The 17,887-nt window shown below is 30.8% G+C and overlaps 1 protein-coding gene across 3 annotated transcripts in view; it reads left to right on the top strand.

The window, feature by feature from the left end:
* The first annotated feature begins 1,096 nt into the window (after window positions 1-1,096).
* LOC146530713 (G-protein coupled receptor moody-like) overlaps window positions 1,097-17,887 on the top strand; it is a 45,937-nt gene continuing 29,146 nt past the window's right edge. For 2 of the 3 annotated variants that reach the window (XM_085199330.1, XM_085199334.1), the window contains exon 1: window positions 1,097-1,354. The gene's annotated coding sequence lies outside the window, so the exon portion shown is untranslated. Of the gene's footprint in view, window positions 1,355-12,806; window positions 12,827-17,887 lie in introns of those variants that run through there. The other variant, XM_085199331.1, reaches the window with a different exon arrangement.

The raw sequence follows: 17,887 nt of genomic DNA, 5'->3' as shown, positions 1-17,887 counted from the left end.
TTTACGTTTCCCCCCCATATCGAAACAGTTAGGGGGCCGTCAAAAGTGGGAAAACAAGACATTATTTAGCTTGCATTCTCACCAGTATATATCACTATCACGTCTCACCTCAATGCGTAGATTTACGACCTGAGTTTAGGAAAACTCCAAACAACTTACAAAGTGTTTTTGTTACTTCTAATGTATATCAGATTTTTTGGGGCTACGTGAACTATCTCGTTACAAAGGCAACTTAAATCCTTAGACCTTCTTTTACGTAGTCTTTGATATGTTCTTCTTGTAATATCAGCTTATTTTATAGGTATCTTTCAATAATAATAATTTTGTTTTTTTTTTTATTAATAATTTGAAATTTAAATCTGATAACAAATAAATATGTTAATAAAAAAATTAAATGTATATATATAATCATATTTAGATTTGTGACGCCCACTGTTGGACATACATTTAAATGTATTTTATATATAGATACTTTAAATTTAACAGTTATACTATTTGTATAATGAGTTGTTCGAGCGTTTCGCAAATAAGAAAAATGTTGATCATATCAGTTTTTTTTTCTTAAATACGCGAGTAATAATTTAGAAAAAAAACAAAAAAATTAAAGATCTCGAATCTGTATTGTTTAAATAAGATAAATAATAAAAAAATATATTTAATTAATAATAATGCGTAATTACTTCAATAAATAAAATAAGAATATTTGTTATTAATATTGCAATTTCTGTATTCCGCAGTTACTATTGAACATTTAAAATGGTCACAATATGGTTGAACGTCTACCATTTGCATGCATAAGTGGTCATGCAGAACAGTCATTGTAAAGGCCGGCTTGGAAATCAGGTATTTCTCTTTTATTATCCGCAAACCGCAATTTCTTTATAATAAGGCTTAAAATCGTTTAAATTTTTTAAAAAATATTACTATACATCAATGTAATGTAGAACTTAACTTCTTAAAAATAAAGTCTATATTACATTGAAAGATAAATTATGAATGAATGGCATTGAAGCAGTGAGTCATCCGTCCCACTCTCTCGTCTCGTAGAATGCGTATGCGCAATACTGTCACCCAGTATGTTTTGTATTGACAGAACTAGTATAGTTTAAACCACCGATGGCGATGCACGTATATAATAAATAGCTAGTGCAGAAATTTGGCGCGAATTTTTTTTGACTTTTAACTAGTGTTTTTTTTAAATATATGTGATGACTGAAACATTAAAATATACGCTTCGATTAATTGTTGTGACTACTTTATACTACGTATTGATAAGTGTTGTAAAAGAATTTAAACGATATTGGACTCAGGTGGCGACGTAAACATTGGATTCTTTGATTTTAATTAGCATTTAGTAAGTTTTAAACTAATTTACGCAAATATTAACAAAATTAGGAATGGATTGTCTTAACATTAGGTTCCCAGGTTCCCTCTACCTACCAAACGCAAATATATATTGTCATAATTATTACTCGATCGATTTAAAATTGCTTACATTAGCGAGCAGATAAATTATCTTCTATTTATATAAGGACTTACGATAACATATAAAAAATGTGTAATATAAGTGTATTTCTAATTGCTTTATATATATTTAGAGTTATATTACTGTTATATACATTTCATGATGTAATTTTTCTTACATTTTATAAGGCGGTAGATTAAAGTTGCGTTAAATTCAAAGTTTGAGTTTAATTTTTTTTTTATCTTTTTAATTTTAACTTCGAGTTATAACTTTTATAAAGGCCACATACTTTAAATATTATGCTATATATGTATTTTACAACATGCATGTAACAAAAGAAAGAATTACAAAAAATGATTCTATTCGACCGATTGGTTGTCGTATACAGAATTCTACTACCTGCCATTTTTTGCCTAAAATGTCAAGAGGCTGAACGTATCATCTCAATAGTACTAGGTACAGAAAAAAATTCTATCAATAATAATAATTTAATTATTTTGTTATAATAAAAAAATATATTATGTGCGGGATACAGGATGAAACTAAATAAACAAATAATAAGCTTTTATTTTTTTGCACTTTATTGAGCTAATAATGAATATTTACAAGGCGGTTAAAACAACAATAGATAGATAAGCCGTCCGAGACGCGACATGTTTAGAAACTTAATTCCATACATATCATAATAATATGTTCTATACATATTAATTAAAATATTTTCTCTGTAGCTTTGGCTTTCGACATTCATAATATTTACATGTATATACAATACCTATTTTTATTTCTATTTATTATTATTACTATGAGCCCGCTCACGGCTTCGCCCGCTTGAAGTATACGAATATTTATTTTTGTGTAGTTATCAAGTAATAATTAAATATTTTAGTATGGTTATCTTTTACGCACTAAATAAATCACTCAATATACGTTAGTTAATCAAATGAAATCCTCTTCATAATAAAAATCGAACCCGCGACCATCGTGTACACAACGAACGAACCGTAATGACAACATAATATTAATATTTCTTAATATAAGTAATTTATTAAACAAATAACACTTATTACGGCATTAAATTGATAATTTACTGTTATAGTTGTTTATGTAGCGTAGTTAAAAACCGCAGTATGCGTAGACGTAACGACTTGCGGAAGTCCGGCGTTCGAAGTACAAAAATAATGAATCATAAAGCTCGGGTTCCTTTTTATTATATGTATACACTGCCTTTGAATATTATTACTGTAAAATTACTGAGTAATTTAACTAAAACTAGGAATATGTGTGTATAACAATTTTACTTATTTTTCTGTCGGTAATTTCAAAACACTAAAACAAACTTAATGCTATGGTAGTACGATTGGTAGTACACACTAATAATAAATTAACAATTTTATAGTAGAATTTTGTTCCTTTCCAAATTTTTTTTTCTATAAATTCTCACATCTTGCTCAATTTCTTCATATTAGGACAACAGAATTTACCCTACAGGATTGATTATGCCACGAATTTCACTCAAAATTCGCCAAAAACATAAACATAAATGCTCGTTTCATTTGATTGTGTTGACTTAGCTTAGGAACTGTAGACCTAAATATGAGGAAAAGTGTTTTGTGACAGACAAACGAACAACGAAGAGATCCCTCCGGAACCTTCAAAAATAGCACAATTCAAACTTAACTTTAAGTTAACGAAATTTCACATCATGATTTTTAGGAAATTTGTGATTATTATTCTAGTGATAATATAACTACCTACATATATATATACTGTCGTTAGGTGATCCTTCTGCAAACATGAGCATCGAATGTATATAATAGTTAATATCCATTAACTAGTTCATTATTAATTACTTGTATAATTATGCAATACAACAATACGATATTGCAGTAAAATTAATATATTTATTGACGTAGATGCAATACGTAAGTACCTACGTACAATTTAAATTGTATTTTATATTTATATAATTTTTGTATATGTAAATACGTACCTACGTGGATGATGTAAAGAAAGGTAATGATTCATACGTGGTGTGACTAAGGAAAAACCTGTTATAATCTATGTATGTAGTGTAAATGCTAATTTTATTGTAGTAACTGTGACTGATGTGTGTTGAAAAATGTTGAAAAATTAGGTTAAACTTTAGAATTTTACATAAATTTTAAAATTACAAATTTATTGCTAGTTTTTCCTTTTAAATAACTGCATTAATGCACATGCATAGTCCACAGATCCTCATATATTTCATACTTTTACAAGATTTTGCAATTTTTCCATATATCAAACTTGTACAACGTAAAATTTGTCTACAAATAAAACGTATAAAAATTAAAAATAAAGGGACTCAAACCTGCGCTTCTAGGAAACTATCAAAGCGTTTTGCCGCATATGCTAACAGCATGGATAAGTTGTAAGAAGTGGATAGCCCGAGAAGACAAAATACTTATTTTAAATACTTACACAGGGAGCGGGCTCACTCCGATCACAGCACTAAAGTACTATAGAGAGTGCAATAGCGGTGTGTAAGTGTCACAAGAGAGTGATACGACACAAAGAGTTCTAATTCCGTTATTTTTTCTGCGATTTTTCTAAAATACACACTGTATCTATTAAATAGTTTAACTAAGGATTTCAAAATAACCTTAATAATGTTATTCTACATTCTACAATTTAGTTGTACATTTTTTTTATTTTTAAGCGAATTAAATAGATGTTAAGAGAAGCTTGCCAAAATTCAGTAGTGAAAACTACAATTAAATTGGTTAAGCTGTTTCTGACATTAGTGTGAACAAGCGCTCGGACAAACAGACAAAAAATTTGAACACACCAATCGTAACAATTTTATTATAAGTACAGATTTAGATAAAGATATTAGATTTACACAACATAATGCAGATTGCGTGAAGGTATACAAGAATATTTGATGTTTTTCGTTAAACAAATACAGGCAGGAATCCGTCCGTTCTGTTCTGAATCCGTTGCATCGGATGCAAAACCGTCGCAAATATCGAGTGGCTATCAATGTTTTTACAGTTCTTTTAAAAAAAAGTGTACAAACAAATCCTTCACTTTTAAAATTTACACCTGGACAAAACTAGATAACTTTTTTAGCGTTAGAAATATAAATTTACTAGTGGACCCGAACGCGGCTACGCCCGCTTAAACTATACGAAAATTTATTAAATATATTTATGAAATTATTTTCAGTTTTCAATAGAGAGATGCGTTAAGCAAGCTCATTTTGGGTGACGTTTTATAACAACAAACTTTGCAAATCGAAAAAAAAGTATTTTGATTCATTTGGATGTGTAAAACATTGATAACATTAATAAAATCAATATATCACTATTGACATTACAAATTCTAGAGATAATTCGTGTTGCGTAACCTAACACCGTGTTTCGCTCCATAATCGAATAGAAATCGAACCCACAGCCTGCCTTTTATAATTTACTTCGAATAATATATCTAACTGACATTTATATATAGTTTTGACGTTATGATATACAGTTTGGCTCGTACAAATCTTTGAACGCGGGAAGCTGTATCTTTATACTAATGTTATTCACTAAATCTAATTTTAATTGAACGTCATATATATATATATATATATATATATATATATATTTATCGTCAGTTTCCTGTTATGTCTGTCACTCTATCAAGAAACACTGAAGAAATATTGTATCACATTTTAGTTTATTTGTTGTAAATTTTACTTTTGTAAACATTGTACAAATTTTACTTATTATATAGGTCTCCTAAATTAAAATCTTTAATCAAATAAAGAATCCTGCTGCTTCAAGAATTAAGTGAAAAGCGGGGAACGGTGTATCTCAATAGGTCCTCAGGTTCCTTTTTCCTACCCCGCAATGTGCGGGATAACATTTAATTATTTATTATTAAACAAAATGAAATTTTGATTCGATCCTACACCTATCAGTACAATGTAACAACTGCCACTTGTGCCATGACGGTGTTAAAAGAATTTAAATTGTGAGAAAATAATATGTTATTTCTACATATATATTACATTCCATATACAGTATGTTTCGAAGAACTATGACGTTAGGATACATATTAGGTAATCTTATACGTATTTGCGTATAATATACACAATGCTATGACAAAATGATTATTATAATAATAATTATTAGAAGTATACATAGTTATTCCATGGAAAACAAAGCATTTATATACAACGAGTAAATAGAATGTGACGATTCTTCTTAGTAATACGTTTCACCTTTATTGAGTTGTTTCATTGAATTCTGTATTTGCATATTCAAATATATATTTTAGTATATATTTGTTAAAATAAATCTTTTTTCTTTTTTTAACGCCTGTAGCAGGCACTGCGAGTTGAATTAAGAACAGAGCCATGAAATGAGAATATTAAATTTTTTATTTTTTCGATTGGGAATCGAACCCATAACCGTTCATAGAAAATACACGGAAAGAAATAGATTTATTTATATTTCATTAAAATCGTTTATGATGTTATATAATTGATATAAGCTGTCAAGGTTTGACCCATAATGAGATAGACATATGACTAAATTGTAAGTAATAAGTTCCTGCTTATTTATGACAATCACAACTGTAGAATATCTTATACATTTGTATGAATGAATCTTTATACGTGCATAGACAATTAGTATAATTGTACATATATACATATAAAAAAAATACTAGAAATACTAAGTTAAATATGATATACAAAGTAGATTTTAGATTTTTAAAGTCTTTCTAAATAAAAAAATAAATAAAAAATAAACATTATAAAGTTGAGTCAGATCTATTAGATAGTAGATACTTAGTTACCTTATTTAGGTATAGTTTTTAATTCTCAAAACATGTTTAAAAAAACAAAATGAACTGTAATTCATTCTCCATTTTTCATTATTTATTTCATATTGAGATGAGATGATTTTATAAGAGAAATGTATCTTTCGCTCAAAACGCATTAAGTTCTGCCACTCTGGTATACACGGGATACAGAATGACGCTAAAATAATGTATATTTTGAATTTGAAATATTTTTTTATAATTGACTGCAAATAAAATTGTAATTTTCCAACTAAAATGCTCATTTATGGTATGCGTTTTGGTTGTTCATACATTTCTTTATCTTATCTTCTTTAAATATTATCAAAAATATTTACTTTCATACTATTTCGTAATAAACTGTCTTTCACATTTATAAATTCTGAGTAAGCCTTGTCCTCTGCCTTCGCGTCGTGTGAGGTTGACTGTCGACTACAAAGATGGTATTGACAATGAATACAATATTATTTATTGAACATACGTGAGTGAAACAATGTAATTAATTAAAGATTAAATAAGTTTAATTATATATTATTATTAAATTTGTTTGGTCAACTGTTATCAAGTAATTTATGTGTAATCAATTTAGGCCCTTTAATTTAATTTATAATCTATCAAGTCTGAAATCGATCTTTTTTTCCTTTATAATTTACTAGCGGCCCGCTCGCGGTTACACCCGCGTGAACTATGTTATTATTAATTTCTGTCTCTATGACTACGTCCTAGTGACGTCTATGCAAAATTTGAGGCTCCTAGCATTTGTAGTAACGAAGTTTCATACAAACTTTCGACCCCAAAAACAACCCCTTAGAAGTCGAATATTGCAAATTCCCGTCTTAGCGAGCACCTACGTCCTATAAATAACTCCTATGCAAAATTTGAGATTCCTAGCATATGTAGTTTCTGAGATTTCGTGAGAGTGAGTGACCTTTCGATTTTATATATATAGATATGAAAACGGCATCTCAAGATCGATCTCGGACTTGAGAGCGATTTATAAATAAGGGGAATGAACTTAACATAGGTAAAACCGCCAAGAAATCGAGAAACTACTTAACGTATGTGATTTTACTTCAATGTCTTAAGTAATTTTACTTCCATCCCTTAAGTAATCTAATAGAGAGGGAAAACGTAAAGTTAAACAATGATTGCTCTCTTTTATATATATATATACTAGCGACCCCCTTGCGGCTTCGCCCGCTTTTACTACTGGATTATTCATATAATGTATGTTTGCAAAGCACTTAAGATAATGTGAAAATTAATTAAACCCTAACCCGCATTTTCCAAGTTTCAATAAGGATTTTCCAATTGTTTTACACAGCAAGGATTTTTTAGTAGGTACCGTAATTTTAAACCTGTGCTACTAATCTTTTCAAGTACTTATTAAAATATATTTAAATTACTATTTTTAGATAGTTAAATGACATTAAATAATACATTCAACTCGAATTATCCAATACGTGCAAACGCATCTAAATCTTCGTTGCTATAAAGGCAGGCGGGTTTTTTTTTTCGAGCTTGTGGTTAATGCTGAAGAGGGTATTCTGTCCCTGATGAAAAGCAAGCACTACGTGGCTGCCTGTGAGGAAAATTAAATAGAATGCATCGGCCGGGAATCGAACCCGGGCCGCCCGCGTGGCAGGCGAGCATTCTACCACTGAACTACCGATGCGTGTAAGGCAGGCGGGCGCGGCGGACGCATGGCGAGTGGCGAGCCGTTTCGCAGCAAGGATTTTTTGATATTGTAACAACTTCTAAAGTACTTATTAAAATGAAAAACAGTAAAAGACAGATTTGATCTACATTAAATGGCCAACGTAATTAATATACTTATTTATATGCTGAGAGTAAGGAATAAGTGAAACTTGAGTAACATACAGCTGATGTGTCAACGGCGGGAGGTGTCAACAATTAAATGCGTTTTTTCTCTAAAACTATTCGCAATATCGAAATTATGTAAAACGCAAATTTTATCTTCGTTTAACGTAGAAAATTAATAAAGTATTTTAAAGGATAAGGATTAATACCATTATGGAAAAATATCCCTCACAATAAAAAATATATTGAAATTATTATTTTTAGACAGAAAAATGATCACTACACGTTATCCTTAAAAGATAAAAATATGCTCTCGCGGACTTTTTTGTAGATCTTATTAAGAGAAACAATACTCCAGTACATTTTTTTCATGTAGTACTTACCATTAAAGCAGCGCATGCGCGAAAGTGTCTCAACGGGTAGGACTTTATTCATATTTATCGTATTTATGTTAATTTACATAAGAATGTACAAATAATAAACTATATATAAACCTTCTACGAAAAATACTCGACCTAATGGTGAAAACCGCAACAAAATCCGTTGGGTGGTTTAAAAGAAGAAGAGTTAGAAACAACAGACAGACACGAAAAGCGACTTTGTTTTATAAGATATAGGATATATATATAATTGATCACCCTTATATTTAACTTTCTACTTATTTTAAAAAAATCTATTCATTTAAAAAACTCATTGCTTTACCAAATTTTTACATAAATTATTTTTATTGTTTTGAATTAATACTATCTACAACTTTAATATAAATTTCACTTTATTTAAAATTTCAGTAAGTAGGTATGCTTTTATTTTAATTATATTTTTCTATTTTCTTGAAGCTAAACACAATCATTAGTTTTAACGTTATAAACTTGTAAATTTATATATTTAATTAAAGCCTCCTACAGCCTTTGTATAAATCTTTAGCATTTAACAAAAAAATACTAGCGAGACGCTTTAGTTGTAGATTAGCAATTTATTTTCTGTTTAATATTTCATATTTTCTCCTTTGATTTTCTTTGTTTAAAAATCAAAATTTTAATATTGAGAAAATAAAATTGATTTAAATATAAATTATTAACTAGTAAATTTCAAGTAATTCCTTCACCTTGACCACATGCCGCATTAGTGACTCTTTTTTCTCTATTCTTATAACTAAGGAGAAGTATGGAACATCTAACACAAATATATGTTAAACATCATCAATTATAGCGTAGCCTAATGTTGCTGAACCGAATAAATCTATTGTCCGTGAAATCCAATAACTGTTACCGTCGTGCTCTTTTGTTATGACGTTATTTATTACAAATTGAATGCTATATCAAAATATATAAATCGAAATAAATGTTTATTTACTCGATAAGTATATTTTTACTAGCTTTATTATTTTTAGAGGCCGTGTGACTGTAACGCGACGGTTGTGGGTTCGATCCCCATTCGAGGAAGTGAAATATTCATTTACGTTTATATTTCCATTTCTTCGCTCTCTTGTCGAGGCAAAGCGCGGCGTTGAGTTCTGCCACTCAACACGCAATGCCTCCAGAATTTGGCGGAAAGTGGGGAACGGAGTATGTTAACACTATGTTCCCTCTGCCTACCCTGCTGCGTGCGGGATACAGCGTGAAGCTGATTTTGATTTTATTTTTATAAAATATTTTGATACAATGTTATAGATTGTTACAATTTAACGATACTTATTGATAAATTTCATGAAATTTCTAAAATTATACTTGAAAATTGTTATTGAAAAATAGATTATTCCTTTCAACAACTTATTTCGGCACTTACAAATACTGAGTCAACCACAAATATGGAACCTAGCAGTAACTGTAATTGTGGTTGTCCGCATTAAACAGTGCCCCCTCCATGATCCCAATTAGCTTTAATTGTTGGCTAACATATTGTGTACTGGACATCACACTCTATACTAGCTTCTACAGTTGATATCATTGAAATTATAACAAAGGGGTGGTATTGTATTAAATTGAACAATCGCCTTTGGAAATGTCTACATCAAGTCTATTTGATTACAGGTTAGGTATAAAGGTCATTTATTGAACTAGTTCAAAGTGAGGCATTGAGTTTCGGAGTGTCTTAACACTAGATCTGTTTGCCTTCCTACTCTTCCTGCTCTTCTCATTAGACCTTCGCTCTATACGGAATACAGCTTGAAGCTACAAAAAATAACCAGTTAATTTAGCTATTATACTCGCATTATTTAACATGTGAAAATTATTTTTTAAAAAACGTAAAGTAACTAAATAGAATAATTAAATAATTTTCTAGCTTGTTATTTATCTGAAAACTATTATTTCTTTAAATTATATAAAATGGGGGGTCGAAAATTACTATATAAAATATAATCCTATATCTTATAAAACAAAGTCGCTTTTCGTGTCTGTCTGTTGTTTCTAACTCTTCTTCTTCTAAGCCACCCAACGGATTTTTATGCGGTTTTCACCATTAGGTCGAGTATTTCTCAGGGAAGGTTTATATATAGTTTATTATTTGTACATTCTTATGTAAATTAACATAAATACGATAAATGTGTATAAAGTCCTACCCGTTGAGACACTTTCGCGCATGCGCTGCTCTAATGGTAAGTACTACATGAAAAAAATGTACCGGAGTATTGTTTCTCTTAATAAGATCTACAAAAAAGTCCGCGAGAGCATATTCGTATCTTTTAAGAATAACGTGTAGTGATCATTTTTCTGTCTGAAAATAATAATTTCAATATATTTTTTATTGTGAGGTATATTTTTCCATAATGGTATTAATCCTTATCCTTTAAAATACTTTATTAATTTTCTACGTTAAACGAAGATAAAATTTGCTTTTTACAATATTTCGAAATTGCGAATAGTTTTACAGAAAAACACATTTAATTGTTGACACATCCCGCCGTTGACACATCAGCTGTATGTTACTCAAGTTTCACTTATCCCTTACTCTCAGCATATAAATAAGTACATTAGTTACGTTGGCCATTTAATGTAGACCAAAACTGTCTTTTACTGTTTTTCATTTTAATAAGTACTTTAGAAGTTGTTACAATATCAAAAAAATCCTTGCTGCGAAACGGGTCGCCACTCGCCATGCGTCCGCCGTGCCCGCCTGCCTTACACGCATCGGTGGTTCAGTGGTAGAATGCTCGCCTGCCACGAGGGCGGCCCGGGTTCGATTCCCGGCCCATGCATTCTATTTAATTTTCCTCACAGACAGCCACGTCGTGCTTGCTTTTCATCAGGGACAGAATACCCCCTTCAGCATTAACCACAAGCTCGAAAAAAAAAACCCGCCTGCCTCTATAGCAACGAAGATTTAGTTAGATGCGTTTGCACGTATTGGATAATTGGAGTTGAATGTATTATTTAAGCGCGATATATTTGGTTTCACATTTTTTGTAGTAGTTATTAGTAGGTAGGTTTTTGTTTATAATTTCTTCCGTTTAAAAATAGTCATTTAACTATCCAAAAATAGTCATTTAAATATATTTTAATAAGTACTTGAAAAGATTAGTAGCACAGATTTAAAATTACGATACCTACTAAAAAATCCTTGCTGTGTAAAAAAGTTGGAAAGTCCTTATTGAAACTACGAAAATGCGGGTTGCATTAGGGTTTAATTAATTTTCACATTATCTTAAGTGCTTTGCAAACATACATTACATGAATAATCCATAGTTAAAGCGGGCGAAGCCGCAAGAGGGTCGCTAGTTATATAATAAAATAGGTTTCATATCAAATTATAAGTATACTCAACATTAGATATCCTAATAAACATTACATGAGCGGTCCCATAAGACCGTTTGGTAATAAGTTAGCCAAATAAATGCCGTCGAGTATTTAACGAAGTCAAATTGACGTTATGTTGAAATTTCTACTGTTTAATCGTGTTTACATGTTATATAATTTTATCTATTATATTTTTTATTTACGTATCTACATATTTCTAATTAATTAAATTGATGGACTTCCAATTAAAGTAAGGTTTTTCTTAAACTTTTGTTTGTAGTAAAACTTATTAAATGTAATTTATTGAATAATATTTATCGCATATGTAAATTTATTTATTCTGTTGATTTGTTTTTATATTTCGTATCCTAATTTTTTAACCTAAAATTGAAATAATCGTAACATAAATAGATTACTTCTTATATTAGTCAAATAAAAATTAGGTGAAAAGATAATTATTATTAACCGATAAGTTCACGTGTCGAAAAAATTCCGTAGAAACCGAATCTATTATCATATATTTGCTTAGCATTTAAAGGCGTGTTCTTATGACGTCGTGTATTTACTGTATTACAATCGAAAGTCAATATAATGTTCCTTGGTTTACGAGAAATCGTACGTCACACTATTAGTCATCGCCATGTAGAAAGAGAAATCACATATTTTTTAGCTTCACTCTATATCTCAGCATGTAGTAGGGTAGAGGGAACCTGGGAACCTAGTGGTTAAACATTCCGTTTCTATTAAGACACTTCTGTCCCCTACAGCAATAAAGATATTTTAAATAATAATTCTATTTTGAAACAACCTGACGAGCTGTAATAACCTGAAATATATAACATTTTATATTACACAAAGCTATACGGTTTATTAATATTTTATAGTATAGCCAATTTCCTCATTTTTCATCGAAATTTCAATATATTTTATGAAAGGAAGCGGAAGATACAGCAATTTGTAAAGGAAACTATTCTTCAAGGTAATTGACATCTTAATTTACCTGTACCAAATTTTGCGGGTACCATCAAAGTTTTCCTAGCTTTTTGAACAGCTTCGATTATTGGTAAAGGATATCTTGTAGATATATAGATGATCACCAGTATCTATATATGTAACAGGGTAGGCAGAGGGAACCTAGTGTTAAGACACTACATACGTTCCCCACTTATCACCTAATTTTCGGAGCATATCATGATGAGTAGCGTAACTCAACGTACCTATTAAACTCATATTCATCATCACCATTTTAGGAAGAGGAATTGAACCCCAAACCAATGCGTTTACATTGAGAGGCTGTCCCTTTGCGCCAACATGTATATAATTGAACCTATAGTAACCGGAGTTTATTTTAACATATTATAACCTTTTTGCTAATATTCGTAACATGCTGATGCAGTCTGCTTTTAACTTGAAAACAAAACACTTCTCGTAAAGTGAGTACTTAAATACGAAACCGATGCTCGTGTTGCGGGTGGTCTTTCTCAATAATAATATTATTAGGAAATTATGTGTCTGCCTGTACACATTACGTTGTTTTTATAGGCAATATACTGAGGGAGTTTAAAAGCTGTAATTACCTATGTATATACCTAGTACTTAGATTTAGGTACGTACTATGTGCGTAATATAATGTCAAATATGTTTAACATTTTCAATTCAAATAATTTGAAATGCCTCCAGAATTCGCTGGATAGTGGAGAGCGAGAGCGGAGTGTCTTAACACTAGTGTAATGACACTCCACTTTTCGCCTAGAACCTAAGTTTCTTCTACTTACTCTGCTGCACAAAATAAAGAAAACTATGTCACAGTAATTAACCACCAGTATTGCAGTTCTGTTAAATTAATCAAACTGAAACAGATTATTTACTTGTAAAACTATTATTCTTTAGTTAGATATATTAGAAACTTTGAGTTTGTTTATATTTATATATAAAATATCATGTTCTCACGTTTTTCACGTTTTTAACGTGTTTACGTCGTATGTAACATTATGCAGCTGATTAAACCCTATTGTACACGTAAGAGTAATTAGTCATGCCTATATTATTTTAATTAAACAAACCTACCGTTTATATATTTTACATAATTCATTTAAAAGAATGAACTCATTTGAATCAGTTTTGGGTATTAAAGCAAAACTTCGTAATAAAGAAAAACTAATTCACAAAGATTTCCATGAAAATTGTTTAAAAAAATTAACTAAAGAATAGGTACAATTATAAACAAAATACAAAATTATTTTATGTAATAAAATTCGTTTGTATTCTCTATTTAGATTCTGTGTAGGTGTTATTTGTTAACTGTGAGATCATCCTTTATTTCTTAATAGGTAGGAATTGTAATTTTTATACAGTAGGTGTACTACCACAAAGTACTATATCGTATTACGATAAATAAGTATAATTATAACTAATTGTATATTATTTATAAAAAATAAATATTGATAATACAGTACTTTTTGCCATAAAGCTGGTTAGCCATAGAGAACCTAGTGTCCCTATTCTCCACTTTCCGCCCGAATTAGCAATATTATAGATGTAGATCATTGTTGTTGACATTATCGAGGGTCAAGTCATTGTTTACAATTGATAATATATTCAAGACGTTCATATTACATGAGGCCGTCGCTCAGGGGCAGAAGCTTGTGACTATAAACGCTATGGTTGTGGATTCGATTCCTGCTCGAGGGAATGAATTTCATCACTCTGGTAACGAGGCAAAGCCAGGTGATGAATTCCGACACTAGGTTCCCAGGTTCCCTCTGCCTACCATGATATGTGCGTGATACAGCGTGAAGCTAAAAAACTGTTCATATTACACATTTGGGACACGCTTTTTTATTTTAAATAGAGGGAAATAAGCACCATAACATAAATTAACGAAAAAGAATGAAACAAAGATCACGTACAGTACAGCACAAAGCTAACAATCAATTATAAAATCTAAAACCCACCAATTTCTTTCAAATTTCTATACATTATTTTACAAACTTATGTCGCTCACTGTACACAGTATACAGTACACGAACGTGACGCACGAATGGTAAAACAGACGATGGCTTTAATGACCGAGCGACCACTAAGCCGTGACGAATTACTTGCTATTGTCGTGTCACTCCGAATAGCAATATATGTTGCTTGAAAACAAAGGAAATCTACAAAAAAAAATTGTTATATTAGAATTATCCATTTATATTTGAAACTTTTGGGATTTCTATGATATGAAGAAATGTTTGTATGCTTAATTTTTTTTAATATTCTATGTTGACGTTTCCTGATTTTGGAGTATTTATCACCACATGACTGTTTCTCCGTATCTAAGTTGAGCAGAGAGAACATAATGTTAACTTGGTGGTGTTCTTACTCCATTCCTCACTTTCCTCCTAACAAAACACTGTACAGTTATACGGTAGATTAGTTGGTTTTGCAAATCTTAGACTTTGAAACTATGAAATCATCATGCAAATTGTACCAATTATACTTAAGGTTGGCATGACTCAAACGTTTCTGTTTGTTTGATAGAATCTTTTAATCTTAAATTTTATACATTTTAAGCAGACTTTACAACGATGGCGTTAATAAAAAAATTAAGAATTAAAATATTACACTTATAGAATAAAGAAGCGGAGAACGAAGTGTCCTTTCTCTTGGTTCTCTCTACTTACCTTTATGTGCTTTCACTTGCTGAATACCCTCAAACTGGAATAATGAAAAAAAATCTACGTTCTGGTGTCGAGGCAAAGTGCGGCGTTAAGTTCCGTCACTCAAGAATACCATCAGAATTCGGCGGAAAAAGAGGAACGAAGTGTCTTACCCCTAGGTTCCCTTTGCATACCCTACTATATGCTTCACGCTGTAAAGCTAAACAAATATTACCTTTCTTCTACTTCTTCTTCCTGGCATTAATCCCGGCTATTGCCAGGGTCTGCCTTCCTACTCAACCTACTCCACTTTGCACGATCTTTTGCGTCCTCGGTGGTTAGACCATTGGCTCTCAGGTCCTGCATCACGACATCCAACCAGCGCTTCCTTGGGCGTCCGGGAGGTCGCGTCCCAGGAACTGGTATTACCTTTCTTCTACTATCATAACATAAATACCATACTACAATTATTACTTTCGCAATAATATAATTAATGAAAAGTAATACATCGTGCCGTACCAATTTAAATAATCACTTTCAATATTATGTAAACCATTCACGTACAAACTTAACTAACAACCGATTAACGGCGTAGTGTCACGTTTCTACTTCTGATTCACCGATAGTGTTGACTCAATCACATTCTCGTTCGACGTGACTCATCTGGTGGTTAGGCTTTGTGTATGGCGATGTCGGGCAGGTAGAAGTAAAGGGATTTAAAGAAATTCTGGTAATTAACTTAGTGTGGAAGGTTTAGGTTATAGAAAAAGGGTTTATTTTATGGTTTGAAGCATGGGTTTTGAGTATTTTATAGTCAGTCAGTCAGTTGATCTAATATATATATAGAGGTATGTGGATTTTGAATATTTTCATTCTAAATTGAATATGTAAAATCCATACGTATAAATAAAACATAAGTGTCTGTATGTGATTTCATAAAAACTGTGTTTTTTCTATGGCATATAGTTATTTAGACAATACTAAAATAAATAACCGATTTTTAATTTTGCTGTCTTATCTATCCTTCTGTTTATATACGGAGCAGTTAAACAGATTTTAATGGGAAATTTGGGAACCTATTGTAACTGAAAGATAGAGAAGGTTGTTAAATAATATATAGGCTACTTTTTATGCCATAATTCCCGCTGATCAGAAACGAGTGGGCCGCTAGTACAAAATATATTTATGAAGAGTCCACTCACTCCATCACTAAAAATATAAAGCTGACTGGTACAGTATTTTACATGTATATTTAAGAAACAAACAATTAAGTTAAAATTTTATATAAATACGTTTAGTATCTTATCAAGCCGACACGACCTTAATACGAAGGCAAGCTATGCTGTAGAAACTACTTCCTTGGAAATTGGCAATAATGAAGTGATTACAAAAAAAATAACCAAAACTGGTAACTAATTGATTTTCCAAGGTATACAATGACTGGGTTTATTTCCATAACATTGTAACAAAGGTTCTTCAATTTACATTTGCTTCTGCGCCATAATTGAAAAGTCGTAACTGTATGGTGGTTACGGGTTCTTTTCCAAATTGGGGCAATTTTTATCTTTTACACTCAGTGCTAAGATTTCGAACCGGTGGACCGTTTTATGACTCACTTTTATAGCAACAGACATACCAAAACTCTGATTGTATCTAATTTATTGAAATTGTTTAAAGGTAAACAGTATGAAGCAGTTTACCTACTTGCATATTTCCTCATTTTTTCAATTTCTTAGAAGTGAGTAGGATATATCAGTATGCATACATTTGTTATTATATTATAACCATTAATTATTATTTTATAATATTGGAAATTATTTTTTTTACATAATATTTCAGGGCCTTTCCTGGCAGTACATTATACTAAATCTTTAAAAAAAATTAGCTTAAAAGGAACCTAGTGTTACGACACTGTTCCCCACTTTCTGCCGAATTCTGGAGTCATTATGTGTTGAGTGGCGGAACTCAACGCCGCGCTTTGCCTCGACACTAGAGCGAAGAAACGAAAATATAAATTTAAAGAAATACTAAATCTTAATGAATTTAATTAAGTTACACCCATACATTATTGGAAAGACGATAGAATAATATATTGACTTTAAGCAAGTTAAGGTGTGTTGACAGAAAACAAAATGAATGTGTTGTCTCTAAGAGCATAATCTATTAGAAGATTTAAATTAAGTTATTACCCCAATTAATAGAATCCTTTCAGTCGTTACTACTGTAAATAACCGACTATAAAACTTTGACGACTGAACGTTTTAATAAACGATTTAATTAAATTGGACAGATTACAAAAGATTGGGAAAGGTAATGAATTTTAGCTTTACGGCGTTATAAAAGACAAAGATCGTAACAATATAATATTAAAATTGATACTAAAAAAAATATAGTGTGGA

Source organism: Heliconius melpomene, chromosome 16 (assembly GCF_056956725.1).
Source record: "Heliconius melpomene rosina isolate 202511_hmr_F chromosome 16, ASM5695672v1, whole genome shotgun sequence".
Classification (NCBI taxonomy): Eukaryota; Metazoa; Arthropoda; class Insecta; order Lepidoptera; family Nymphalidae; genus Heliconius; species Heliconius melpomene.
The sequence above is the reverse complement of the archived record's forward strand: the minus strand, read 5'-3'. Positions and strand labels throughout refer to the sequence as shown.